The sequence below is a fragment of the Dryobates pubescens genome, chromosome 18 (genome assembly GCF_014839835.1).
Source record: "Dryobates pubescens isolate bDryPub1 chromosome 18, bDryPub1.pri, whole genome shotgun sequence".
NCBI classification, from domain to species: Eukaryota; Metazoa; Chordata; class Aves; order Piciformes; family Picidae; genus Dryobates; species Dryobates pubescens.
In genome coordinates this window covers 14597174-14624189 of record NC_071629.1, presented here as the reverse complement: position 1 = coordinate 14624189, position 27016 = coordinate 14597174, and the positions used below count along the sequence as shown (strand labels likewise).

Genomic DNA, 27016 nt, shown 5'->3' with positions numbered 1-27016 from the left:
TTGGACTGGAAAGGACTCTTAAGAGCATGGAGTCCAACCATTAACCCAGTACTTCCAAGCTCACCACTAATCCATGTCCCTCGGTATCACATCTACAGGACTTTGAAACCCCTCCAGGGATGGAGGCTCTGCCATTGCCCTGGGCAGCCTGGTCCAGGCCCTGACAGCTCCTTCAGGGAAGAAAATTTCCTAGTGTCCAACCTAAATCTCCCCTAGTGCAACTTGAGGTTGTTTGCTACCATCCTGTTGCTTGTTCCTTAGAAGAAGAGACCAGCTTCCACCTGTCTCTGAGGGAGTTTCAGAGAGCCTAGCCTCCTTTTCTCCAGACTGAACAATCCCAGTTCAGCTGTCCTTCACCACACCTGTTCTCCAGGCCTTTCACCAGCTTTATTGCCCTTTCCTGGACCAGTTCCAGCACCTCAGTGTCCTTCTTGGAGTGAGAAGGAGACAAGTAAACCCAGTATTGGAGGTATGGCCTCACCAGTGCCCAGTACAGGAGAATGATCAGTGTGCTTCACCCAGGAGCCAGGCTTTAACCCCGCTGTGCTGCTGGCAGCTCCCCCTTCCCCAGCACCACACTTTCCTCCTGGAAACATCACCAGGGGGACCGCAGAGCGCCGGGTCGGCAATTCTGAGAGCACTGAGATTTGATTTTCATCTACTTTGTTAAATTTCTGCTAATTGCTTTTAACGTACTTCCTCCACCGGAGTCTTTATAGCTTAATTCCTCATGGGCATTCATTCGGGAGTTTTACTAAATGCAAGGAGGAAAATGAAATCTAACTACATGGCAGTGATGTCATTTCTCATGGCCTTTGTAACAAATGTGTGTAGGGGTTCTTTTTTTTGGGGGGGGGGGGGAGGGGGTGGGGGGTGTTGTAGGGTTTTTTATGACCAATGGCCTTCAGCAGATTTTTTTAAGTTGATGAAAACTGAGCAAAAGAAGCTGCAGTCCTATAAATACTACAGAGCAGAGAGGCTGGATTTGATGTAATGCAGTCCAGTGGTTTATAATTAGCACATGGGAGAGAACAGTGAAAGGCTCTGAGGTGAAATGCTTGAGCTCAAGTTTTAATAAAATACATCACTAACTTCTTGGGTTAGACTAAGATAAGTTGCTACCACGGACTACAAAACTTCAAATATGTTCTCATAGAAGACCAGCATGGTGGGGGATAGAAGTGACCTCTGGCGATCATCCAGTCCAAGCCCCTTTCTGCTAAAGCAGAGGCACCCACAGCAGGTTGCACAGGCTCACAAAGTCCAGGTGGATTTGGAATCGCTCCAGAGGAGACTCCACAACCTCTCTGGGATCCAGCACTGTCATAGCAAAGAAGTGTCTCCTCACATTCAGATGGAATCTCCTGGGCTCCAGTTTATGCCCACTGCCCCTTGTCCTGTCACTGGGCACCACTGAAAAGAGTCTGACCCCATCCTCTTGAGCCCCACCCTTTACCTCTCGCTGAGTGTTGAGATGATTTTTCAAGCTGCTCTTCTCCAGGCTCAACAGCCCCAGGTCTCTCAGCCTTTTCCCCTCACTGAGATGCTCCAGGCCCCTCAGCAGCATTGTAGTCTCTGCTGGACTCTCTCCAGTGTCTCTTGAACTGGGGAGCCCAGAACTGGACCCACATATGTGGCCTCATTAGGGCAGAGCAGATGAGGAGGAGAACCTCCCTCAATCTGCTGGTCACACTCTTCTTAATGTACCCCAGAATGTCATTGGCCTTCTTGGCCACAAGGGCACATCGCAGGCTTATGGTGAAATGGTTGTTCACCAGCACTTGTGGGTCATTCTCCATGGAGATGCTTTCCAGCAGGCCAGGCCCTTATGTGCAGGTGGTTATTTCTCCCCAGATGCAGGACCTTAACACTTGTCCTTGTTGTACTTCATGAGGTTGTCCTCTTCCCATCTCTCCAGCCTGGCCAGGTCTCACTGAATGGCAGCACAGCCTGACAGGATGCCAGCCATTACTTCTAGTTTGGTTTCTTCAGCAAAGCATCTGAAAGTCTACCCCATCCCTTCAACTAGGTCAGTGATGTAGGTGTTTCACAAGACTGGACCTAGTCCAGAGCCTTGAAGAACACCACTTTCAGCAGGCTACATCCCAGGAGTTAGTGCATTAATACTCTTTTACTCTCAGACAACAAGGATATAAGACCTAGAACTCCAAACACTATTATGCAGAGAGCATACTTTTCATCATAACACATTAATAGATTTGGGAGTGAAAGTTGGAGGGGTGGTGTTACGTGTCAAAATTAATTATAATGCCAATAAGCTGAAATTCAACAGGGAAGATCAGGTTGACTAAATTATTGTGTTGAGTTATCAGCACTGAAAAATCAACTGAAAGAGGCTCTAGACTTTTGCTGCAAATCCAGGGGAGGATTGAAATATAATGAGAAGTTAAAAAAATAAAAATTCCCAGGCCAAGCCATTGCAGAGGATTTTAAATGACTAAGGACAGTCCAAGTTAGTCTGAATTTACCTAGGATATTATTTTGCACTACAGCCATCAGAGAGTTCAACTGGTTCTTCTCTTTTCATCATGGGCTGACTAAAACTGGGGACCAGTGGCCACAAACTGTTAGTTCAGGTAAATCAGGCTATTTGTTTGCTTCCTAAAGTAAAGCCATAGTAGAAACTTCATTTGGGGCCCTCACTACAGGAAAGATGTTGAGCTGCTGGAGCACCTCCAGAGAAAGGTAACAAAGCTGGTGAAGGGTCTGGAGAAAAAATCCTTCTGAGGAGCAGCTGAGCGAACTGAGGTTGTTTTAGTCTAGAGAAAAGGAGGCTGAGTGGAGACCTCATTGCTCTATACAATTCCCTGAAAGAAGGTTGGAGCCAGATGGAGGTCAGTCTCTTCTCCCTAGTATCAGGTGATAATGGTCTGAACTGTGCCAAGGGAGGTTTAGGTTGGACACTAGGAAAAATTTTTGTCCTGCAGGAGTGGTCAGGCATTGGAACAGGCTGCCCAGGGAGGTGGAGAAATCCTCACCCCTGGAGATGTTCAAGATATGTGTGGACATGGTTTAATGGTTGTGGTGGTGGTAGATTGATGGCCGGACTCTATGATCCTAGAGGCCTTTTCCAACCAAAACAATTCTGTGATTCTATTTCTATACCACTTCCTCAGTGACTTTCCAGATCAGGCACCTCCAGCAACAGTAAAGCAATAAAACAGATTCCATAAATCCCACCTGTGCTGAAAATGTGCCAGTTGGCAACTTCAGAAGATTACCACAATTCGCATAACACTGCTAAAACACAACCAGAACAACCAAAAACCCAACTCAAACACCCTAGAAGCAGAGAACCCCCTATCCCCTGCAAAGCCTTAGCAGGCTGTATTTCTTCCTTAGGGCTGGAGTGCTAAGAACAGTCCTGAGAACAAGGATGAGAACAAACAAGCAAGAACCACACGGACATTTAATTCCTACAGAGTCAATTAAATGTTAACAATAAACTACAGTATGAGTTAATGCTAGACAAAAGGATTAAGGAATGAGGGAGGACTTATTTATAAACACACAAATGAAAACCTGGTTAAGAAGAAGTGGGGGAATTAATAAAAGATAAAAAGACTGATTTAAATATGGCTAAGAAGGGGAATTCCTTTATTAAATTTGTCTTCAAAAGTAAATTAAGAAAAGATGCCTGCGCTATCGGCGAGTGATGGCGAGCTTGTAAAAATAGCTGCCACCGAAGGAGAGAAAAAGGGAGTATCTGGAAAATGCAGACATGTGCCAAACCACTCAATCTGTGCAATTAACCAAAGAAATCAAGTGTTGTTATTTGTGAAGAATTCTTTTTTACAAGGGAAATTTAGCAAATTCCTTCAGAACTCAGATCTAATACCTCATGCTGGAAATTACTGAAAGGGATGGATGCAATTAACTGCTACTCCTAGCAAAAGATGAGGGAGTGGGGGAAAAAACAACAAAACACCAAGAAGGAAAATAACTAGCTGTTGCAGAGGGCAGGTCAGCAAGCTGGGAGACAGAGATTTGCAGAGAACACCTCTCCTGATGGACAGTTGGGTTTGTTATCACAAATTATTTGTTTGATAAAAAGAAGAAAGGAAATGCCACACGAATTACAGCAGCATTTTCCAGAGCTGGTCCTGCAGTCGTCCTGCAAAAACTCAGAGCAGCCTCCATCCTCCCTGCTTTAGAAGGGATTGGGATTTAGCACCTGCAAGACCAACTAAAACCACTTCCCCCCCTCACACCAAGGAAGAGGCAAATGTTGCAGAAAGCCCATAGATGCTTCCCAAGAGACAAACAGATTCACATCAATACACCTCAATGTATTTATACATTTAAAAGCTGATTAAAAACTCACAAAATAAAGGAGCTGGAGGAAACTGCCAAGGTGCAACATGGATCTGTGCTGGATCTAAGCTGAACAGCCGATTTGTTAACAATCTGGAAGAGGAAAGAACATGGTTTATGCAATTTCACCTACTAAGCACTGAAGTGCAGAACAGCAAAAATAAATACATACAAAGAAAGTCTTGCTTTGATCGATTAGAACACCTTAAATTAAGAGAGGTGTCTGTCTTCTCTCAGAATATTAACACCACGATGCTGACATGGTGGTCAGTGTTCCTCATGTCCTAATATGGGCATTAGGAAAGAGTCCTTGGACATAAGGAAGAAATTCCTTACTCTGAGGGTGAAGGAATACTGGAGCAGGTTCCCCTGGGAGGTGGTGGAGGCCCCATCCCCAAAGACAATCAAGGTCAGGCTTGATGGGGCTCTGAGCAACCTGACTTAGGTGCAGATGTCCTTGCTGAATGCAGAGGGGTTTGACTAGATGAACTTTAACGGTCCCTTCCAACTGAATGCATTCCATGATTCAAAGAAGAAATTTCCCTGTTCTCTTCAGGAGACCCTTCCAAACCTGCCCAGTTCAAGATGGAAAAATCATGCAGATATTTTCTGTTTGGAAAAACTAAAAGGGAAACTGAGAAAATGTCACCAAAACATAGCCATGCTCTGAGAAGGAGATGTTGGGAATGCATCCACCCAAAGAGGGAGCTGGAAAGGCAGAGGGCAAGGAGCTCAAGATGAAATTGCAGGAGGATGAGGCAGCTAAAAAGACAGTTTTGTTTCCGAGACAGAAAACACAGAATCACATTGCAGGATGTTACAGCCTCCTCTCTTCCCAGATGTAATTAATCCATAAATGGAATAATGTATTCACTTCTGGACACCTCATTACCAGAAAGGCATTGACAAATTGAACAGAGTACAAAGAAAACAACAAAAATGTTTAAGGGTTTGAAGGGAAAAAATTTCTAAGGAAAGATGAAAAAAAGGGAACACATCCAGCTCTGAGCTGAGCAGGAGATAGGTATCGATACGTGTTTGAAAGGTGTAAACATCAAGCTGTAAAACCAGCATGGGGGGCTATTAGGAGGAAAAATGGAATGAAATTACTCAAAAAAGAAAACTTAAGATGAAAATCTTCTTGCCCTATTAGGATGCACAGTTAAATCTCAAGGGATGTGGTAAACGTGCTAGTGCAAGAGAACCACATCAGACTGGAAAAAATCCTTAATAGGTACCGCTTGGATAGCTGCACACCACCCAGGAGTGGGGTGGGAACTTATGATGGCTGATGGCTGCTTCTCCTCTGAATTAATGCATGGATACAAAATCCATCTGTGCACGTAAATACCTTACAAAGGTCTGGAACCATGATCAATGCTGATTAATAGCTAAAGGGTGTGGAACAAGAAGATGAGGCCACACTCTTGTCAGTGGTGCCCCGAGATAGGACAAGGAGCAGTGGACACAAACTGGAGCCCAGGAGGTTCCACTTAAACATAAGGAAAAGCCTTGTTGTGAGGGTGCCCAAGCCCTGGAACAGGTTGCCCAGAGAGGTTGTGGAGGCTCCTCTGGAGAGATTCCAAAGCCACCTGGACATTGTGACCCTGGGCAAGCTGCTGATGGTGACCCTGCTTTAGCAGGGTGGGGTGGACTAGATGATCTCCAGAGGTCCCTTCCAAACCCCACCATGCTGGGATTCTGTGACTCAATCCTGGCCTCACTTGCTCTCCCCAAACTGCAGCAGGTCTCTCACAGCAACAAACGCTGCAAAGGCAGCCAAAAGGAGAAAAAAGCCGTGTTAGACATGCATGAGGAGGTAAGGAAAGCTGAGGCATTGCAGCCATTTATCACTGTGTCTAACTGATGCTGCTTTAAATAACTGAAACTGCTCTTACACCTCCCTGCCAGCCACACAAAGCTGTCTCAAGCAAACACTGTCTTCAACTCAATCAGACTTTGCCCAAGGAAGTCCTGCCAGGTCAGATTAAGATTTTGTATTGGGAAATGTTCAATATCAACATGCTGCTCCTCTTCTACTGAGCTAGTGATCTGCACTGTGTGGTAAGTCAAAGGCAGACTGAAAGAAGATAATTAAAAAATTACATTAAGCCAGGTGCAAGCCTACAGCATCTTTTAAGGACTGCTGGCACTGAAGTCAGGCTGACACTTGGTAGCTGTGACCCATCTTACAGGTTGGTATCTGAAGGACTAAGGCCCCTTGGTCTGGAGAACAAGTCTCGTGAGGAGCAGCTGAAGGAACTGGGGTTGTTCAGTTGGGAGAAAGTGAGGCTCAGGGGAGACCTTCTTGCTCTCTACAAATCCTTGGATTTGGAGGTTGGAACCAAGAGAGTAATACAAATATCAGTTCTTCCAAATAGCAAGTGACAGGACAAGAGGAAATGGCCTCAAGTTGTACCAGGGGAGGTTCAGGTTGGATGCTAGAAGAAACCTCTTCACTGAAGGGGTTCTCAAACACCAGAACAGGCTCCCCAAGGAGTTGATCAAATCCCCATCCCTGCAGGTGTTTAAAAGATTCAGAGATGTGGTGCTGAGGGGCATGGCTGAGCACCAGACATGGCAGAGCTAGAGGATGGTTGAATGATCTTAAAGGTCTTTCCCAACCAACATTGTGTTCTATGGATTTTTTTTTAAAGAAGAGGCTTTCAGGCTGGTGAGTGGAAAATATTTTTTTAAAAAACCAAGCCAAACAAAAAACCCCAGAACAACACACCAACCAAACAAAAACCCAACAAAAACCCCACAAATAAACCAGAACAGAGACAGAAATTCAAAAACCAAGACGACCCAAGAAAGGCTACTGCAGTTCTCCCCTCCAGCAGCGCTCCTCACAGAGGCACCACCTCTCCATCAGCAGATCCCCCAGCCAGGCTGTCCTTGGTGTGTGTTTCTGCAGTCAAGAGCAGCAGTAACACGAGATATCTTTCTCCTTCCTAAAGGATGGCAGACAACTTTCTCATCTAACCTGTACACCTGAGAACCAGAGGTCCGCACCGAGCTGAACCACAGACAGCAATGAAGCTTGTGGTCCCCAAGCCCCATCCTACACCACAAACTACCTGGTTTTTTCTTTTTCTTTTTTTTACCTTCCTAGGAACTTCCACAAAAGGTTAAACTGTAAAAGAAGAAAAATCTGCAAGCCAGGTCATCTAATGGCTCTCTCCTGACTGTCCACACAAAGCAGTGCTTAGGGCTTATTGATGTGCTTCAGCCTGGGTCAACTGCAGGATCTGCAGCCTGTCTCTGTCTCTCTCTCCCTCCAAACAGTCTGAGAACAAGAGCAAACCACTGCAGAGGCTGGCAGTGTGTGCTGCCCAGGCACTGCCTCATTACCATGACAAAGGGAGGTTTGAACATCCTTCAGCAAACGCGATGGCTCCCTTCTAGCATCCGAATTGAAAACCTGGCAACCAGTGTCTCCAGCTCCTGATGTCCTATTTACTCAGGCAGAGGAACAGGATTACATTTTAGGTCCTTTTGCAGTTTTCCACAGAATTGTCTTTTTATCTATATGATTCCTCCCAGCCTTGCATCACTGCAACGGTCCTGGGTCCACCTTCAGCAGCTCAGATGCTGCAGTCCCTCTGGTACCTCACAGTAAGGACATGAACTTTTTAATCAATTCTCCCCTCCCCAAAACACCCCAAGGAGGGATGGCAAGCATGTACAATGTGAAAATGTCAGTGTGTGTTGCTTGTAGAGGCCAGCTTTACAGCAAGCCTGAGCCAAGCAGCTTGTTTCACACCTTCAAATTTAAGGGGAACAGTATTCTCCTCTGGAAAAGGCAGCCCAGAAGTTGCAATAAAGCAGACACAGATATGTCAATCACCACGGCTGCAAGGCTGTGAAAGCTTCCTGGAGGAAAGCATTGAGTACCCAGCACAGAACGGCCAGCTGAAAACCCAACCTCTCTCCTCCCTGCAGCATGCCTGGCTGGAGAGCTGCCCCCTTAACACAGCCTGCAAAGAACAGCACTGGAAACTCAATGCACACAGGAGAGAGAACAGCGCAATAAAATCCGTAAGATTGTGGAATTGTTTAGGTTGGAAGAGACCTTTAGGATTGGGTCCAACCGTCAAGCCAACATTGCCAAGTCCATCAATAAACCTTGTCTTTGGTTTATTATAAAACATGGCTTTGAAACCTCTCTAGGGATGGGGACTCCACCAATGCCATGGGCAGCCTGGGCCAGGACTTGACAACCCTTTTGGGGAAGAAAAAGTTCCTCATACCCAACCTAAAACTCCACTGGTGCAACCTGAGGGTGTTTCCTGCTGTCCTATTGCTTGCTCCTTGGCAGAAAAGACTGACTCCCACCTGGCTCCAACCTCCTTTCAGAGAGTTGTAGAGAGCCACAAGGTCTCCCCTCAGACTGCTCTTCTCCAGGCTGAACAACCTCAATTCCCTCAGCTGCTCCATCGCGAGGCTTGTACTCCAAACCCTTCCCCAGTTTTGTCGCCCTTCTCTGGACACTCCAGCACCTCAATGCCCTTCTTGGAGTGAAGGGCTCAAAACTGACCCCAGTATTTGAGGTGTGGTCTCACCAGTGCCCAGAACAGGGGCACAGTCCCTGTTCTGGTCCTATTGATACAAGCCACAGGGCTGAAGGCCTTCTTGGCCAGCTGGGCACACACTGGCTCATTTTCAGCCAGCTGTAGGTCCTTTTGCACCAGCCACTTTCCAGCCAAGCCCGAAGCGTTCATGGGCTTGTTCTGACCCAAGTTGAGGACCCAGCAATTGGCCTTTGTTGAACCTCATCCCAGAGGCCTCAGCCCATGAATCCAGCCTGTCCAGACTCGCTGCAGAGCATCCCCCATCCTCAAGTGGATCAATACTGCCATCTAGCATGGTGTCACCCGCAAGCTTACTGGGGGTGCCTCAATTTCTTCATCCAGACTGTTGATAAAGATATTAAAAAGAAAGTCCTTATGAGAAAGAACAGGATTTTGTTTTGGTAGCTCTGTTATGATGCTGTCTGCAAAACTGCAGCTAAACTGCAGCTAAACCCAGTGAAATACTACTAAAGCATCACCCAATAGCAGAGACAGAGCCAGCAAAACTAAGTGCTGAGCTGGGCAGGAAAACCCAGGGAGCCTTTGGAAGGCACATTCCTCCTTTTAAATCCTGCAACTAACGTGAGCTTAATGCTGAGATGAGAGCAGATCTCTATTACCTTTGCTGGGAAGGTAGCACCACAGGAGATGATCATGGTTAAGAGGTTGCTGTCCTGAGCATATGAGATTTGGCAGGTTAGATGAGCCTGGTTAAACTTCATCCATCTCCACAGCCTACACTACCAGGTAAGTGTTGCAATTAGCACTGCAGCTCCCTGATTTCTCCTCCAGCCCTGAGGTCCAAGCAGCTTCTTTCAGTGGAGCTAATTTGGAAGAGTGTTCCCCACAACACCTTCAGACCTCTAGATTTGTTAACAAGGTATCTTCACCAGACAGGATTTTAACAGTCTCCAGGAAAGCAAACAGAAACACATCTTGCTCACTCTCTTTTCTGCAAAGTATTCTGTTCCACCATGCCTTCTGCTACCACGTGCATGTCAGCTTAGTTGGTCTGCAAAGGCTCTAATTTCCTCCAGTGCTGCATCCAGAAGGAACTTCAGGGGTGACATGAACCCAAAGCCTTATCCCCATGCACAGCTCACAATCCAACTCCCCAGCACACTCAAGGGCTATGTTTGCTATTGATTCTACAGCACAGTCTTTCTCCTGCCACTGAGATGCCATCTCCTTGCTCCAGAAGGATCTCTGCAGCAATGTCCAGCTCAGAGGGCCCTATGATCTCTCCAGACAACCTCCTTTCCTAATGCTTCACCTCTACAGAATTATGTCCATTCACAAAGGTGTGGTGGTTTGAAAGGAAAGGCTCTGCTTTCCCTCCCCCACTGAGAAAGAGACCACAGCTAAACCCAGTCGGAGAAATGAGAGTATATTTTACAAGGAAACAGATTATATGTAACACAACAAATACAGGTATTTTACAATATATACAGGAGTATACAGCAAATGAACTCAACCAGAAACCAGACCCCCCACAGAGGGGGCTTCCCCCTGTGCCTCCTTCACCCCCCTACCTCCCTTCTCCCCCAGAGAGGTAGAAGACGAGAAGAAAGGGGAGTTAGTACAGCAGACAAGAGGCCTATGCACAGGGAGTTAGTTCTTATCTTAGTTGGCCAGAATCCCAGAAGCAGAATCCAGCCGAGAGGGACAGCGAAGGAAGGAAGACTGAGAGAAAGTTCCCAGCTCCCCTGGGTCCAATCTCACCTCCCACCTCCTTGGCCAATGAAATTCGTTTAGACTACCAAAATATTTTACAAACATTTAGCCAGTGTGCCCCTTCCTTAAAGGCACAGCGTCAAACGGTCACAAAAGGTTACACCTGAGACGCTACAGAGCTGAAGAAGGCATCTCACCCTTAGAGATGATATCTGTGCTTCTTGCCAGCATTTCAGGACACTACAAGACCTTCCACCTGTGTAAAGGAGGATTTTGCAGTAGGGTTTCTGTGACCAGAACTGGGTTCTCTCCTGCCCCTCCAGCAAAGCTGACAGGCACCGCACAGCGATGCTTTCGCCCACTTGCTGTGAAGGGTAGGTACCTGCTTTTCACAGTCATACTGCGGGTGACACCATGTACACCACCAGCAAGCCTTGTCTCCCAAGGCTGGCTTCTCACCCACAGGCAGGCTCGTACCTCCATGTGAACATGATCTACATCCTGACAACAAGTCCAACAAGTCTACCCCAGCTGCTAACAAGACTCTTTCAGCTTTTATTTTGCTGGTTGGTTGCTAGTTTTTTTTCGAGATACTCCACGCAGCACAACCAAGTTCCTCAGTTCCTCTGTACATCTTGTAGGTGCTAGAAAACAAGATGTTGAAATGACTTCAATTCCAGTGAAAGAAGATCCAACTGCATCCTCAGGGAAAGGAGAGAAAACACACTCAAAAAGCAATGTACTGGTTCCTGTATAAACCTGCTCTTACACTGGGAACAAAAGTAGGGGGGGAAAAAAAAACAAACACAAAACCAAAAAACCAACCAAACAAAAAACCAAAACCCTTTGTTCAAGTTCACACAGGAGAAAGGTTAGTCCAGCCAGCAGTTAGACTTTCATGCTCAAGAAGATGGCCAGCAAAGCTCAAGAACTACTCAAGACAAAGAACTACTGGAGAGAGTCCAGCGCAGGGCCACTAAGATGTTGAGGGGACTGGAACATCTCTCATATGAGGAAAGGCTGAGAGAGCTGAGACTGTTTAGACTGTACAACAGGAGGCTGAGGGCAGATCTTATTAATGCTTACAAATATTTAAGGGGTGGTTGTAAGAAGATGGGGCCAGACTCCTCTCAGTGGTCCCCACTGTTAGAACAAGAGGTAAGGGGCATAAACTTGAACATAGGAATTTCCATCTGAACACGAGAAGGAACTTCTTTACTTTGATGATGGCAGAGCACTGGAGCAGGCTGCTCAGAGAGTTGGTGGAGTCTACATCTCTAGAGATGTCCAAGGCCCACCTGTGATCCTGCTTTGACAGGAGGATGGGACTTGATCTTCAGAGGTCCCTAGCATTCTGTGATTCTGTGAAAGCCACAGAAGTCCAAAGCTGAAGCACAGCTGTGCACAGATGCTCTCCAGACAGAGTAATCCTCATGTGGCAGGAGGAGCATGGAGCTATGGTTCTGCAGCAACTTACACCCAATGTAACGCATGCTGCCATGGGAAGAGGCCCTTTCATTTGATGAAATCTTCCCAAATTAACTGAATATTTGCTTGTGGATATCTTAATATTTTTTTTGCCCCCTCAATTTCTGATGGAGCGTCACCGCTCTGCTTACACCAGCACTTGCCTCCCCGTTGGGAAAAGACAGCAGGCAGGGATTAATTTTTGCAGAAAGCTGCTTTCATGCCAGTGCACTTGGCAATAGAGAAAAACAGCAGAGCTGTCCCAAAAATGCAGTATTTATGAGTGGTGCTTTCTAAAATTGTTTTCACTATGGATACCAAGAAGCACCACCTGATTCCCAACTACTCTCCTGTGCACATGTGTGGGAAGCAAGTCGAGGGAATTTCTCCTCCCTCTCTGCTCTGCCCTGGTGAGGCCACATCTGGAGTACTGTGTCCAGTTCTGGGCTCCCCGGTTCAAGACAGACAGGGGCTTGCTGGAGAGGGTATGGAAAAAGGCTACAAAGATGATGAAGCAACTTGAGCAAAACAATTGCAAGCTGGACATTCAGCAGAACCATGTTCCAAAAGTCACTGTAGAGAGTTTGCAAATGGAAAAAGCACTTTTGTACCTACAGAAAGAAAAAGAATTAAAAGGTTGCCTGCGGAACCAGAGAGATTCTCTCAGCGCAATTGTGATGCTAAGATTTAATTAGCTCAGCACAGAACGGCAGGTATCAATGCTTCAGAGATAAAGAACAAACAAGGCAATTACTCCCAGAAGTCCTCCTTTTTCCCCTCTAACAATCACAAGGGTTACAAACATGCCAAGGTCAAAGAATGTGTAATAAAGAAATTTATTTCCAATTGGAATGCACAGAAACCTTGCACTCTAATGGTGGAAGAGTGGCGGTGTGAAGCTGGGCAGAGCTGACATTAATGCATGGCTAAAGATCATAGAGACTATCAGGGAACCGTGTCTGCAATGACAAGGAAGAAAATTAACAAGCATCTTTCCAACCAACTCAAACTCTTTAGCCCTACAATTTCCTGCTGAGCTGCATTGCAAGCACCCAGCCCAGGAATCTGCCATCTATTAGACATATACAGAACATGCTAAAGATGCCTTCAAGCTCTAAAATGTAGCTCTGGATTTGAGCTTCTCTGAGATTTGGCCTTTCTAAAGCCAAAAGAATGGATTAGAGAGCTGAGGAAAAAAATCCCTGTGTGGTGGCAGCCTTAGAAGCTTGCAAAAGCAAGACAGGATTGAGATGTGTTGTTCAGCTCCCTGCACTTCTTCCTCAATTCTTTGCATGATCAGAGGACACCTGATGGAATACTTGTCTTTCTCAATTCTTTCTTTACATTATCCTATGACACCTCATCAAGTGTTTGTCTGTGTGGACCTACCCCACCAGCACAGACTGGAGCAACACACACCACAATGGGTGGAAGCATGAAGCAGCAACTCCAATCCTCACTAGGTTTTTACATGGACAATGTGGTCAAGTTACTGTCAATGAGAGCAACGGCAGATAAGGTACACGTCTTCATTTCAAATGTCCTGAGGGAAATAAAAATGTTGTTTATTGAAAAAACCCAACCCAAACTGTACACAACTGTGAAGCTGAGATACTTTGGGTCCCTCACTACAAGAAAGACACTGAGGTCCTCAAGCATGCCCAGAGAAGGGCAATGAAGCTGGTGAAGGGTCTGGAGAACAGGTCTCACAAGGAGCAGCCGAGGGAACTGGGGTTGTTCAGCCTGGAGAAAAGGAGACTGAAGGGTCTCTTCTTCCTAGTGTCAGGTGATAGAAAGAGAGAAGATGGCCTGAAATTGTGTCAGGGGAGGTTTAGGTTGGAGATTTGGGAAAATTTCTTCACTGCAAGAGTGGTCAGGCATTGGAACAGGCTGCCCAGGGTGATGGTGGAGTCCTCATCCCTGGAGGTGTCCAAGAAATGTGTGGACATGGCACTTTGGGAAATGGTTTAAAGGCAATGGTGGTCTTAGGCTGAAAGTTGGACTAGATGATCTGGGAGGTCTCTTCCAACCAAAACAATCCTATGTTTCCAGACATCCCAGTATTTGAGATGTAGCCCCAACAGTACTGAGTACAGGGGCATGACCACTTCCCTGCTCCTGCTGGCCACACTATTCCTGGGCCTGCACTTACAGGCACTTCCCAAGTACTTTGGCTAGAGATGATCTGCTGGGCTGACTGCTTAGAGCTGGTTTTATGTAAACAACAAGAAATGGCGAGGGTGAGGTGGTTTTGATCTGGCTGTGTGCATCACAACTTGTCAATGACACATGTAGAGTTTTTATGCAGAGTTCTCATCTTTTCTTAAAACTGAAAAGTCTGAATTTCTTGCAAAAAAATCCCATTGACTACTCTGGCAGCAAAGACAACAGAGGATGTGGTATTTAGCTTGGGGAAAAAATACTGTCTGTGTTTCAAGTCACAATTTTACAAGAGTAATACTGCAAATTAAACCCACACCAAATTAAATAACTGCTATAACTGTTTGAACTACTGCAGCCTGAACCCCACAATCCCTCTGAGCATCACCAGGTATTTTGGCTCTCTGTAGGTCACAGCATAACCCAGTATAAGCTAGCATGATAGGTGTTGGAAGGGACCTCTGGAGATCATCAGGTCCAACATTCCTACTAAAGCAGGGTAACCCAGAACAGGCTGACCAGGATCACAATGTCCAGGTGGATTTGGAATTGCTCCAGAGAAGGAGGCTCCACAACATTTCTGGGCACTCTGCCACAGGGCTCCAGCACCCTCACACCAAAGAAGTTTCTCCTCATCTTCAGATGGAACCTCCTGGGTTTCAGTTTGTGTCCATTGCCCCTTGTACTGTCACTGGGCACCACTGAGAAGAGTCTGGCTCCATCCTCTTGACCCCCACCCTTTATCTCTTGCTGAACATTGATCAGATCCCCTCTCAGGCTGCTCTTCTCCAGGCTAAACAGCCCCAGGTCTCTCAACCTTTCCTCCTCACAAAGAAGTTCCTTTGTAGCCTCCACTGGACTTCCTCCAGTAGTTCCATGTCTCTCTTGAAATAGGGTTTCCAGAACTGCACCCAGTGCTCCAGATGTGAACACCCCATTAACAGGTCCCTCCAAGGGTTTTGCTCCACACAATGATTGAACTCAATCAAAAACCCACAAGTTTTTAGCAACAAGGAAGGGAGAAAATACTATGGTAGCTTCTAGAGCACAGGAGGGATGTGTAAAACTGATCCAACACTCCACTAGTCTCTTTGTGCTATTTTTAGGGGGCACACTTCAATTCTACAACAAGGGCAGAAAACGATCAGCAAACCTCAACTAGAAGGCAACAAGCTCTTTCTCAGTTCAAGATCCACACTGAGGACTGAGCCTCTCCTAAGTGCAGTCACAGTGCTGCCAGCTGTAGCTGTGTTCTCATCAGACAAAGTCCCACCACAGAGAGGACAAAACAAGCCACGGAAGGATGGATAAGGCAAGAAGGATGAGGAGAAGGACTGAAGAGGACAAGGAAAGGTGAGGAAAAGATGACAAAAGATGAGCTGCAGTGAGCCAGCAACTGTTCCAGCTACAAATCAACGTGCTCCCGCCACACTGCCTGGGCACAACACGGTGGTGGGAATCACAGCAGCGTGACCACAAAGTGACTCACTGTCATACCAGCACCACAGACCTCCAGGCAGGAGGCTCTGGCTCCATTACATTCTTTGTGTAGGACAATCACAGAGATGCCACCACCATCACCATCAAAGCACAAAGGTACCAACACAAGATACACCACAGTCTATCTGGAGAGCTAGGAGAGCACTAGAGCAGTGCTTCAGATCTCCACCTCAGCCAGACAGCCCCTGCTCCTTCATTTCCTGGGGAGCCACTGCTAACCGAGTGTCTCTTATTATGGTGACAATTCTGTGCTTCTCCCCAGGGATCGGCTGCATGGAGTGAGTTCTCTCTCTCTGCAGCTGCTGTTAATCTGTGCTCACTGATCGATCCATTCCTGAAAAAAACTTCAACACACATGGGCTCCTGGCCAAACCCTGCCACAAGGGAGGACCTTCCACATCCTGCCATAGAAAAGTTCCTTTGACACCCTCTTCCTACACCATGGGACAGCTAATGTAATCTGTGGGCCAGGGAGAGATGGAGGAGGGAAGAAATGAGTGAAAACCCAGGTTCTCCTCATTTTCCACCTGAACTGCTATTGGTATAGAGATCACCTTTAGTGTACTGCCTTGGTCCCACCAGACACACTCCATGAGCCAAGAGTTTACACCAATTCTCTGCTCCTTATTTCTGTCCTTACCAACAAGTGAATAGAGGAGACCAAGGTTTAGGATGTTTGCTTTCCGAGCTCAGGTTGCTAAGACCATTTTTAAGGTGCACCAGTCAGCAGACATCACCATTCCCTTTCTCAGGCCATTTTGCAAACATCGCCAAGAGGAGAGAACATTCACAGATGAGAAGTTTCATTGTATGAGCCCTTTTTGCTCCAGCCTCTAGCTTTGGCTCCAGAATGGCAGGAGGAGACCACAGACACCCATCACAGTCGAGGGAGCAATGACAAACAACTTTTGCATTGTCTCTCAGTAGTTTTCTTGAGGAAAAAGCAAATGTCTGAACAAGTGGGCCTGAGTGAATCTCATGAGGTTCAACAAGGCCAAATGCAAAGCCCAACATCTGAGTCAAGGCAATCCTTGTAATCAGTCCAGGCTGGGGATGAAGGGCTGGAGAGAAGCCCTGAGGAGAAGGTGCTGATGGGTGAAAAGCTGGACATGAGCCAGCACTGTGCACTCCCAGCCCAGAGCCAGCCATGTCCTGGGCAGATCCTCAGCAGTGTAGGCAGCAGGTGGAGGGAGGGGATTCTGCTCTCTGTTGAGACGCCATCTGCAGTACTGGGGACAAGCTCTGGAGTCCTCAGCACAGGAGAGACATGGAGCTGTTGGAGCCGGGCCAGAGAAGGCCACAGCAATGATTGGAGGCCAGGCTGAGAGAGCTAGGGTTGTTCAGCCTGGAGAACAGAAGGCTCCAGGGATACCTTCTGGTGGTCTTTCAGCACTTAGAGGGGCTGATCAGAAAACTAGGGACAGACTTCTGAGCAGGGCCTGTTGTGACAGGACAAGGGCTGATGGGTTTGAACTGAAAAAGGAAGACTCAGACTGGAGAAAAGGAAGAAATTGTTTACACTGTCAGGGTGGTGGGAGACTGGCCCCAAGAGGTGGGAGATGTCCCATCCCTGGAACCATTCCAGGTCAGGTTGTTTGTGGCTCTGAGTAACATGCTTTAGTTGCAGATGTTCCTGCTGACTTGTGATAGCATCTGTGCTATCTGCAGAGGGGTTGGCCTAGATGACCTCTAAAGGTCCCTTCCCACCCAAACCATTCCATGACTCTGATGATGCACAGAAATTCACTGTACCAGTTTACAGCTCAAAGGGATTTCATCCCAGGATAAAGCCTCCCACTGACTCACAGACTGCTCCACAGGTCCTGCAGACAGGGACAGTTTTCATACATCAACACAAAAAAGCAATCCCTGACAGAATGATCACACTGTTCCTGTGGGGTCCTTTACAACCCCAGTTCAAAAAGGTCCTCTTACAACCCCAGTTCCAGACATCCAGTGGTTTCCCTAGCTGCTGCACAAACCAGCAGCATTTTCACCTGCTTCTACAACCCTCAAAGTGGAATAGGGGTAAATTCTCCTCTGCCTCAAACCTCCTCTCTTCAGCCAAATGCCACCAGATACAGAGCTGACCTGATGTTTCCAGGACTGACTGAATCTATGGGTCTATTTTTGTTTTCTGGAGGGATTCCAAGCCTGCCCACAGCCCCCTGCAGCACAGACACAAAGGAGGGAGGAGGACCACAGCTCTTCCAAAGAGAATGGAGTTCCTGAGGTCTGGAATCATGCTGAGCAAAGGTCACAGCATCACCGCAGTGGTTGGTGACCAGGGGAGAACAGCTACAGGGCTAGAAATATTTGGGAAACAAATGGATTTGCTAATTCATTTCTATGCTGCATGAAAATGTAAAGTGGGTGCCAAAAATAAAAATAAAAAATTAAAACAAACAGAAGAGGACTAATTATTTATACAGGCATTTTAATCAAACAATGAGGAGCACACAGCAGCCTTCTACATCAATTAATAAAGCTGGCTTCTGCAAAACAAAAGAGTTACACCATGTGCCCTCATTATCTAACCCAACCTGGAGATGCTTTGGTGTTTTTTCTCTACTCACCCCAAACACTTGGTTTGCTCTATCCCCACCGCGTTCTGGAGCTGAGGACACTGCTAGCCCCACTCCCTGTTTCCCAGTTCATCCCCGGGCTGCACATCTCCCTATGCTCTGCTGGTAGGAGTGGTCAGAATGCAGCACTGGGAGGCAAAACAGCAGCTAATTGAGCACAGGGGCTTGGGCGGGGGGACACGGAGGGAGGGCGGGGGGAGGGGGTGTGGCGGTTTCTCCCTCTCTCTGTGCAGGAGGCAGCTGCTTCCACTTCAGCTCAGCGCATTTCACGAGATGAGGAGAAAATAGGAGCTATTAAGATGTTTGCATTAGATTCTGGGGAGCCACCTCGGTGTTTTGCATGAACAAAGCAGGCTTGACAATGTGTTTCTTCACGTCTTACCTTGGGCTTCACTTGATCAAACATCATTCACCGCTAGAACATATGTGACCAAACTGGCTAATGATGAGCTGTCACCTCGCTCTGACGAATCAGCCACACGTGCCTTCTGAAGGCAGATCTATCAAAAGAAGCCCCAGTGCCCCGCAGCCTCACACACATCCACGGCTCTGCTCAGAAGAGCTGCTGCAGCAGAGCAGAGGAGCTGACAGCAGCACCACACAAGCAGCCCAACCATTAAGTGTGTTTTGTCCCCGATTCCACAGGGTTTAGGGTGCAGGGGATGCTGCTGGTTTATTTTTAAGCGGCAACAACAAAAGGCAAGCCATAAATTGTCAGAACCCCTCTGAGGTACTACCACAAGTTAATGACCGTTTTATGGATCAATTGTTTTGCCAGTGAACAAACCCTGAAACTACTGCAGGGCTTCCTGTGGGGCTCAGCAACACGTGGTTTGATGGGGGGCACTCACAAGGCGATGTCACTAAACCAGAACAGACTCCTGCACTAGGACCATACTGCCCTTTGAAAAGGGGAGGTGAAGCTCTCCCCCGTTTTCAACTTGTGCCACTCACTCCAAGAATGACATTGAGGGGGTGGAACATGTCCAGAGAAGAGCAACAAAGCTGGTTAAGGGTCTGGAGAACAGGCCTGGCAAGGAGCAGCTGAGGGAACTGGGCTTGTTCAGCCTGGTCAAAAGAAGGCTCACTGTCTCTCTACAAACCCCTGAAAGGAAGCTGGAGCCAGGTGGGGTTGGTCTCCCAAGGAACAAGTGATAGGACAAGAGGAAAAATGCCTCAAGTTGTGCTAGGGGAAGTTTAGGTTGGACACATAGAACAATTTATTGGGCAGTGGTGGAGTCCCTATCCCTGGAAGGATCAAAAAGCCATGTACATGTGGTGCTACAGGACATGGATTAGCGCTGACCTGAAAGTGCTGGGTTAACAGTTGGGCTTGATAAACTTAAAGCTCTTTTCCAACCAAAATGTTTCTATGATGCCAAACAAGCACAAACCACACCTGAAAACTCAGAAATGTCTCAATTTGCAAAGCACCTTTCCCTCCTCCCTGTAGCTTAAGGGTGGGGAAGATGCATCTGCAATGGGGTTCCCAGAAGGGAGATGTCAGTCATGGAGGTGCAAATATGACAAAATGGAGCAAGGAGGACATCCAAGCAGAGGGCACAAGACAGGGCTTGGTTTCCCATCACGTCCAGCAACATGTGTTAGCATCTCCAGGCTAATGTAGCCTACCACAGGTAACACTGGCAAGGAAGAATCAACTTCTCAAGGATGGTATCAACATCAGGGGAAGACAGGTCAATCTTTTGGGTGCTCATCTAGCACTTGTGCTCCTCTCTGAGGCCAAGAAAAAAGTTGGCAGTGCCAGGGCCTGGTATCTTACGTTCTGCTAGGGCACACTAAAACCTTTGGGATCATCTGTTCACCCAGCTGTACAATGGGTCATGATGGCTGCTCCTGAGTGCAGCGAGAGTTTGGAGGACAGCTCCTATTTTGTGTTCGGCATTGCAGAACGGCTAAGAACAGTGCTGAAGTCAGCTCAGAATTTATTCACACAAATGGAAAAATATTGCTGTAAAATAAAACTAAATACAAGAGACAGATCCCATTTTGTCTCTTTTAGCAGCACGAGGCAAGAGATGGATAAATTAATTGTAAAACTTTCATGCTAGAAAGATCATATCCATGTAATAAATTCAGTCTAAACATTCATCTAGAGAAAGTTTGAGATGCTTTAGGAGTTTGGGGAAGATTACTTTAAAATCCAAACTGCCTGTATGCAACTAGTGGACCATTCCTCAATAGGCAGGATAGGCTTGTAAATGGCAACAAAAACGATGGCTATACTTGACTGGCACCTTACTGAACCATTTGCATTTGCTTTGTAGACTTAGATGTCCCTCATCCAGAAGCCAGGAACTGCAATGACAATAGCTCACCTGAGATTTCCCACAAGGCACAAAACCATAAACACAAAAAAGCAGCTCCAGCTCATTCTCCCTCTACTCTGTCCTAGAGAGGCCAGATCTGGAGTACTATGTCCAGTTCTGGGCTCTCCAGTCCAAGAGAGATGGGGAACTACTTGAGGGAGTCCAGAAGAGGCTCTGAAGATGCTGAGGAACCTGGAACATCTCTGTGAGGAGGAAAGGCTGAGACATCTGGGGTTGTTTAAGCCTGAAGAAAAGCAGCCTGAGAGGGGATCTTCTCAATACTGATCAATAGCTAAAGGGCAGGGGGCAAGAGGATGGGGCTAGGCTCATCAGTGGTGCCTAGTGACAAGACAAGGGGCAACAGGCAAAAACTGGAATCCAGGAGGTTCCATCTGAACATGAGGAGAAACTTCTTTGCTGTGAGGGTGCTGGAGCCCTGGATCAGGCTGCCCAGAGAGGCTGTGGAGTCTTCACTGGAGAGATTCCAAATGCACCTAGACATTGCATGCTGCTGTGGGTGCTTCTGCTTTATCAAGGGGGTTGGACTGGATGATTTCCAGAGGTCCCTTCCAACCCCAACCACTTTGGGATTTTGTAATTTAAATGTGTAAGAAAAGCTGATTTTTGAAACTCACACCAAATGCTATCAGATCCTACTGGAGTTCAATTATTCTTTGTCATGTTTAAAAAAACATCAGTTAGCAAGCTCTCCAAATCTCAGAACCAATGCTTATGTTTAGTCAGAAAGAGTGTTCAGAAATGTACTTGTCAGCTCCTGTTGCATAATAGACCCTGTCTGAAAGGAAAGTAAGTTGCACACTCAGTGCCTGCAATTACAAATTCCCAACATGAGTCATGTTTTGGGTTTGACTGCATGGAGGTACCTTGTGCCCTAAATCTGAGTTGCCAAAGTTTAAACAATAGAGTTCTTAACAACATGCACACTGAGAACAACAGCCAGACACCAGGAGAACACTTGACAGAGGCTAGGAAACAGAAAACATCCACTTCTCCCTCTTTTCCTGATATTGCAATTCCAAGAAATAATAGGAACTGTTTAGTCCTAAAGCATTCCTAATGGCAAGTGCTTAGTCCTAAAACCAAATCCAGGTGTGCAACACAGACCACGTGGCACCAGCTGAGTCCCCACACCCTCTCCATACTAATGGTCCAAAGATATGCTCAGATGCCACCAAAGAGAAGAGAGACATTAAAATTGAAGATGACAGCAATGAGTACTGGGTCCCTTTTGCCCATTCACAGAAACACAGAATAGCAGGGGTTGGAAGGGACCTCTCTGAAGGTCATCAAGTCCAAGCCCCCTGCCAGGGCAAGATCACCCAAAGCCGATCACACAGGAACGTGTCCCCAGAAACTGAGACTCCACCACCTCTCTGGGCAACCTGTTTCAGTGCTTTGCTACCCTCAGAGAAGTAATCTTGTACAATGCCCATGCAGTCAGCAAGGACGCCTCCAATTAGATCAGGCTGACCAGGGCCACATCAAGTCTGATCTTGAATGTCTCCAGGGATGTCCACATCCCTGGACAACCTGTTGCAGTATTTTACCACTCTCATTGTGAAGAACTTCCTCCTTATGTCCAACCTAAATCCACCTTGCTCCGGTTTCAAATCATTGCCCCTCATCCTAGCACTACAAGCCCTTCTAAACAGTCTCTCCCCAGCCTTCCTGTAGGTCCCCCTGAGATATTGAAATGTAGTTTTATTTTTAAGCATCAGTAAGATACCCCCTCAGCCTTCTCTTCTCCAAGCTAAACAGTCCCATCTCTCTCAGCCTATCCTCATACAAGAGATGTTCCAGTCCCCTCAGCATCTTAGCAGTCCTGCACTGGACTCTCTCCATTAGTTTTTTGTCCTTTTTGAGCTAGAATGCCCAGAACTGGACAAAATACTCCAAGTGAGGCCTCACTGCACCAATTTGCAGTCAACTATGTATGAACCTCAATGTCAACAGCAAGAATAACCCTTTCTTCTTCCTTTCCATCCCCTTGAAGTCTTCTTCATGAGCACACAACGCAACCACTGAACATCACCACCCTTAGCCAGACAAATATTAACAGCACACAGTCAGTGCTGGATTGTACAGCCTGACGCTGAGCTCCTCTCCTCCTATAGACCCTGTAATGATCTCTCTATTAGTTACATTTATTAGTGGCCTTTAACAAGTCCTGTATTGTTTCACTTGAGCAATAAAATAAATCATTTTTATTGCAGTTCCCTGCCTCTTTAGGAAGACACAGCATACTGACAAATAAAATCTACCTACTGAACAACAAGACCTTAGCTGTGACATTGTGAGCAGTGAAATAACACTTGGGAGAGTAGATGTATTCCAGAACCAAATATCCCCAGGGAGCTTAGATGTTAAAAGCAACAAGCACTTGCAATTTTGGATATACACATCTGAAACGTCCTTCCAGGCTCCACCACAAATTTCACAGCTTAGAAAAAGGAATTAGGGGGGAAAAAAAAAGAGTTCAAAACAAAAAAACAAAATACCCACCCAGCCCCCCAAAAAACAAAACAAACCCCCAAACCCCACACCTCCTCCCCCCAAACAACAACTGCCCTAAATGCTAACCAGAAATGTGATTCAGAGAGGAGTGATCCTCCAAACAGGGCTGCTTTCTCAGCTAGCAGCATGACTTCTCCTCTTTGTGATTTACAGATACTTAAAAACAAGTAGGTTAATGAAGCAACAATACACTGACTGCAGAGCGCTGATTAATACAAACTTCAGAGCGGAGTGATGCATGAGGCAATTCAGCAATGGCCAAGCGCTTTGCCTGGCTTTATTACAAACAACAGAGAGGTTACAATAGCATTTATTTAATAGTGGTAACCAAATAAAATAATTCCTGAGAAATAATTGCCTGCATCTCCACTCTAAGGGGACTAGGAACTGTAAGGATCTGGTTTACAGTGTTCTACTTTTCACTCTGCGTTTTGGTCTCGACTTGCTCCAGTATTTTCACTATTAGCTTTTTAATAGTTTCATTTAGAAGGAGCCAGGCTCACTGAGCTGACTGCAGAGTTAACCACCAGGACTCCAAATGAGCTCCTGACACTCAACCAGTCTCTTTGCCTTAGTTTCCTTTTAATAGATTCATTGAATGGTTTGGGTTGGAAGGGAACAGTTCCAACCCTCTGCCATGGACAGGGTCATCTTCCGCTAGACCAGGTTGCTAAAAGCCTCATCTGACCTGGCCTTGAACACATCCATGGAGAGGGCATCCACAACCTCCCTGGGCAACCTGTTCCAGTGTGCCACCATCCTCACTGTACTGAATTTCTTCCTAATATGCAGTCTAAATCAGCCCTCCTCGAGGGCTGCCCCTCATCCTATCACTACAAGCCCTTGAAAAAGTCCCTCACCAGCTTTCTTGCAGCTCCCTCCAGGTACTGAAATGCTGCATTAAGGTCTTCCCAGAGACCTCTCTTGGCTGAACAGTCTCAATGCTCTCAGCCTGTCCCCGCAGGGGAGGTTCTCCAGCCCTATGATCATCTTCATGGCCTTCTCTGGACCCATTCCAGTAGTTCCATGCCAAAGGCAACACTCCCAGGATGGGGATTAAACACAAAAATGCTTTGGAAGATTTTTGAATGCTTAAAAATGTGTCATTTCACTTTCTGTTAGGAGGCACAACAGCATCCTTCAAATTTCTCAAAGGGCTTTTTGAGGGGGCAGTGATGACTCAGGAAGATACCAGACCAGCAGGAATGAGACATCTACAGCCAGGAGTGGTGTAGGGCCAAGGCACAGATGTAGCGCTGAGGGATATGGTTTAGCACCAGACTTGGCAGAGTTAGAGAATGGTTGGACTTGGTTATCTTAAAGGTCTTTTACAACTGGAATGATTCTATGATTCTATGCTCTTGGCTGCCTTCACTAGTTCAGAAGTGTACTCAGTCCAGGCATTACTGCTTAGAACTGCATCTCAGCACCTGAAGCCATTCCCTCCTAGAAAAAATATGCTGCTTGGGAAGGGAAACCTGCCAGCCCCTGTTGTCACCTTGACAAACTAAGACATCTGCATGCGACCAGGCACTGTGGTACTTTCAGTAAACTAGGCTGCCCAGAGAGGTTGTGCAACCTGATCTAGGTGGTCCTGAGTTAGCTGTGGGGTTGGACTAGATGACCTCCAGAGATCCCTTCCAACTCCTACCATTCTGTGATTCTGTGAACTACAAGGTACTGCAGCAATAGTTTGCATGTTCCCTTTTTCATAGCAAAAATCAGCAAAGATAAAAATGAAAAGGAGGGGCCTTGAGTGAAGCTAGCAAGACCACACAAGGTCAGTTTTTTGACCAGCTTTCCTTCTCTGACAACAGCACAGCCAAGTGCAGAAGGGATCTGAGCGGCATGAGGGCGGTTTAGCAGTCAATGATACGCTCCTGGAGGTCTCAACCCAGTTCGCAGTGAACAAATGGTTGTATAAAAATAGCCATTACCTAAGACGACCATTTTCATTCCAGGACAAAAGAACATCAGCCTGGAAATTGTAGAATTAATCCCCTGAGACTGCAACCCACCACAATGTCCTGTGCTTAATTTGCAGTGGAAAAAAAAAGTTAAAAGAGAGAGTACAAAATTGACATAGTGGTAACTAAGAACAAAGACACAGAGGAAGAGTTCATTTTGATGTAACTACCACTGAAACACAAGGCACACTGCACCCTCTAATGAAAGTTTGTCACCACAAAAGACCAAGTGCAAGGTTCTGCACCTGAGTCTGGGCAGTCCTTGGTTTTAATCCAGGCTGGGGATGGAGGTCTGGAGAGCAGCCCTGAGGAGGAGGACTTGGAGTGGTGGTAGGTGAAAAGCTGCACGAGCCTGCACCATGCACCCCAGCCCAGAGCCAGACATGTCCGGGGCCGATCTCCAGCAGTGTGGGCAGCACTGCTCTGCTGAGACCCCCATCTGCAGTTCCAGGGCCAGCTCTGGAGTCCTCCTGTGGAGAAGGGCCAGAGGAAGCCACAGCAATGATGAGAGGGGACTGGCATCCCTCTGCTCTGAGGCCAGGCTGAGAGCGTTGGGATTGTTCAGCATAGGGAAGAGAAGACTCCAGGGACACCTTCTGGTGGCCTTTCAGAACTCAAAGGGCCTGATCAGAAAGCTGGGGACATACTTTTGAGCAGGGCCTGTTGTGACAGGACAAGGAATGATGGCTTGGAACTAAAGAGGGAAATTCAGACTGGAGGGAAGGAAGAGATTTTTGACACTGAGAGAAGTGAGACACTGGCCCAGGTTGCCTGGGGAGGTGGGAGCTGTCCCATCTCTGGAACCACTGCAGGTCAGGTTGTTTATGACTCTGAGCAACCTACTGCAGTTGCAGACTGCTGACTGCAGAGGTGTTGGAGTAGATGAGCTTTTAAAAGGTCCCACCCAATATACTCAGTAATTCCATACCAACAAAGCAGCATTAAGGGCTTGTGGGGGTGGGGAGAGGAAGGGGGACAGGGTTTGACTCCAAATGTCTCCACTATTGGGAGATATTTTTCCCTTTTTTTTCCCCATGTCCACCATGACCTAAAGCCCACTCGGTGGAAACAACAGGCCACCTGAAAACAGAACCCATGTGCTGCCTTCCACCTAGCCTGCTGCATCTCCTCCTTTTTCCCACAAAATCTTGCCAAATTTATGACAACAAAAATGGGTCCTTTCAAATCCTGGGGAGGGGGCTGCAGTGGGACAGAAACAAAGGCTGCAATTCACTCTTCACAAAGGCCCAGCAGGATGGAAAGGCCACCGACACACGTAGAGCATATGTTTTGACTCTGATATTATTAGAAGTAGTGGATCAGCACTGGGTTAGCATCAAAGGCAACAGCTTGTTTGTAGTGACTAACCAGGGCAATCAGGGATAACTGTTTTAATGAAGCAAAGAATTCCGCAGCTTCAGCTGAATTCTCAGATCCCCAAAAGAGCCAAGATGTAGAAGGAAGAGTAAACGATGATCATAATGACAGGAACGTTTTTTTTCTCACGGCTGCTGCACTCAAAACCTCATGAAATATGCTCCCAAGCAAAGCTGGTATCAGGGCATTGTCCCCTTATGTCCAGCTCCACTGCACAGCCACATCCACCCTCCTTTTGGACAGGCTTTCCCTTCCTCCAGTGCCACCAACCACAACAGCAAGCTCTTGCAGATGAACTATTAGAAGAAAAAAAAAGAGAAATATTAAAGTAATGATAATGAAAAACAATCAGTGAACCTATTTTTGAAGGTTCACAGAGAACCTTTTAGGCATGGGCCAAATGCCAGGGTCCCTGCAAATGCTGGTCTGCAGGTGGCAGCTGCATTCTGCTGTCACTGGGCTCCACTGCAAACATCTCAGCAGTCTCCTGTGCTCCCTGGGTATTCCTGAAG

The 27016-nt window shown here is 46.8% G+C and overlaps 1 protein-coding gene across 3 annotated transcripts in view; it reads right to left on the bottom strand.

Annotated features, from left to right (window-relative positions):
• Positions 1-27016, bottom strand: part of NEXMIF (neurite extension and migration factor) — a 200566-nt gene that overhangs the window by 91558 nt on the left and 81992 nt on the right. For 2 of the 3 annotated variants that reach the window (XM_054169633.1, XM_054169634.1), the window contains exon 2: positions 4346-4428. The exons of the other annotated variant lie outside the window; for it this stretch is intronic. The gene's annotated coding sequence lies outside the window, so the exon portion shown is untranslated. The remainder of the gene's footprint in view (positions 1-4345; positions 4429-27016) is intronic. 3 annotated transcript variants of the gene reach the window in all.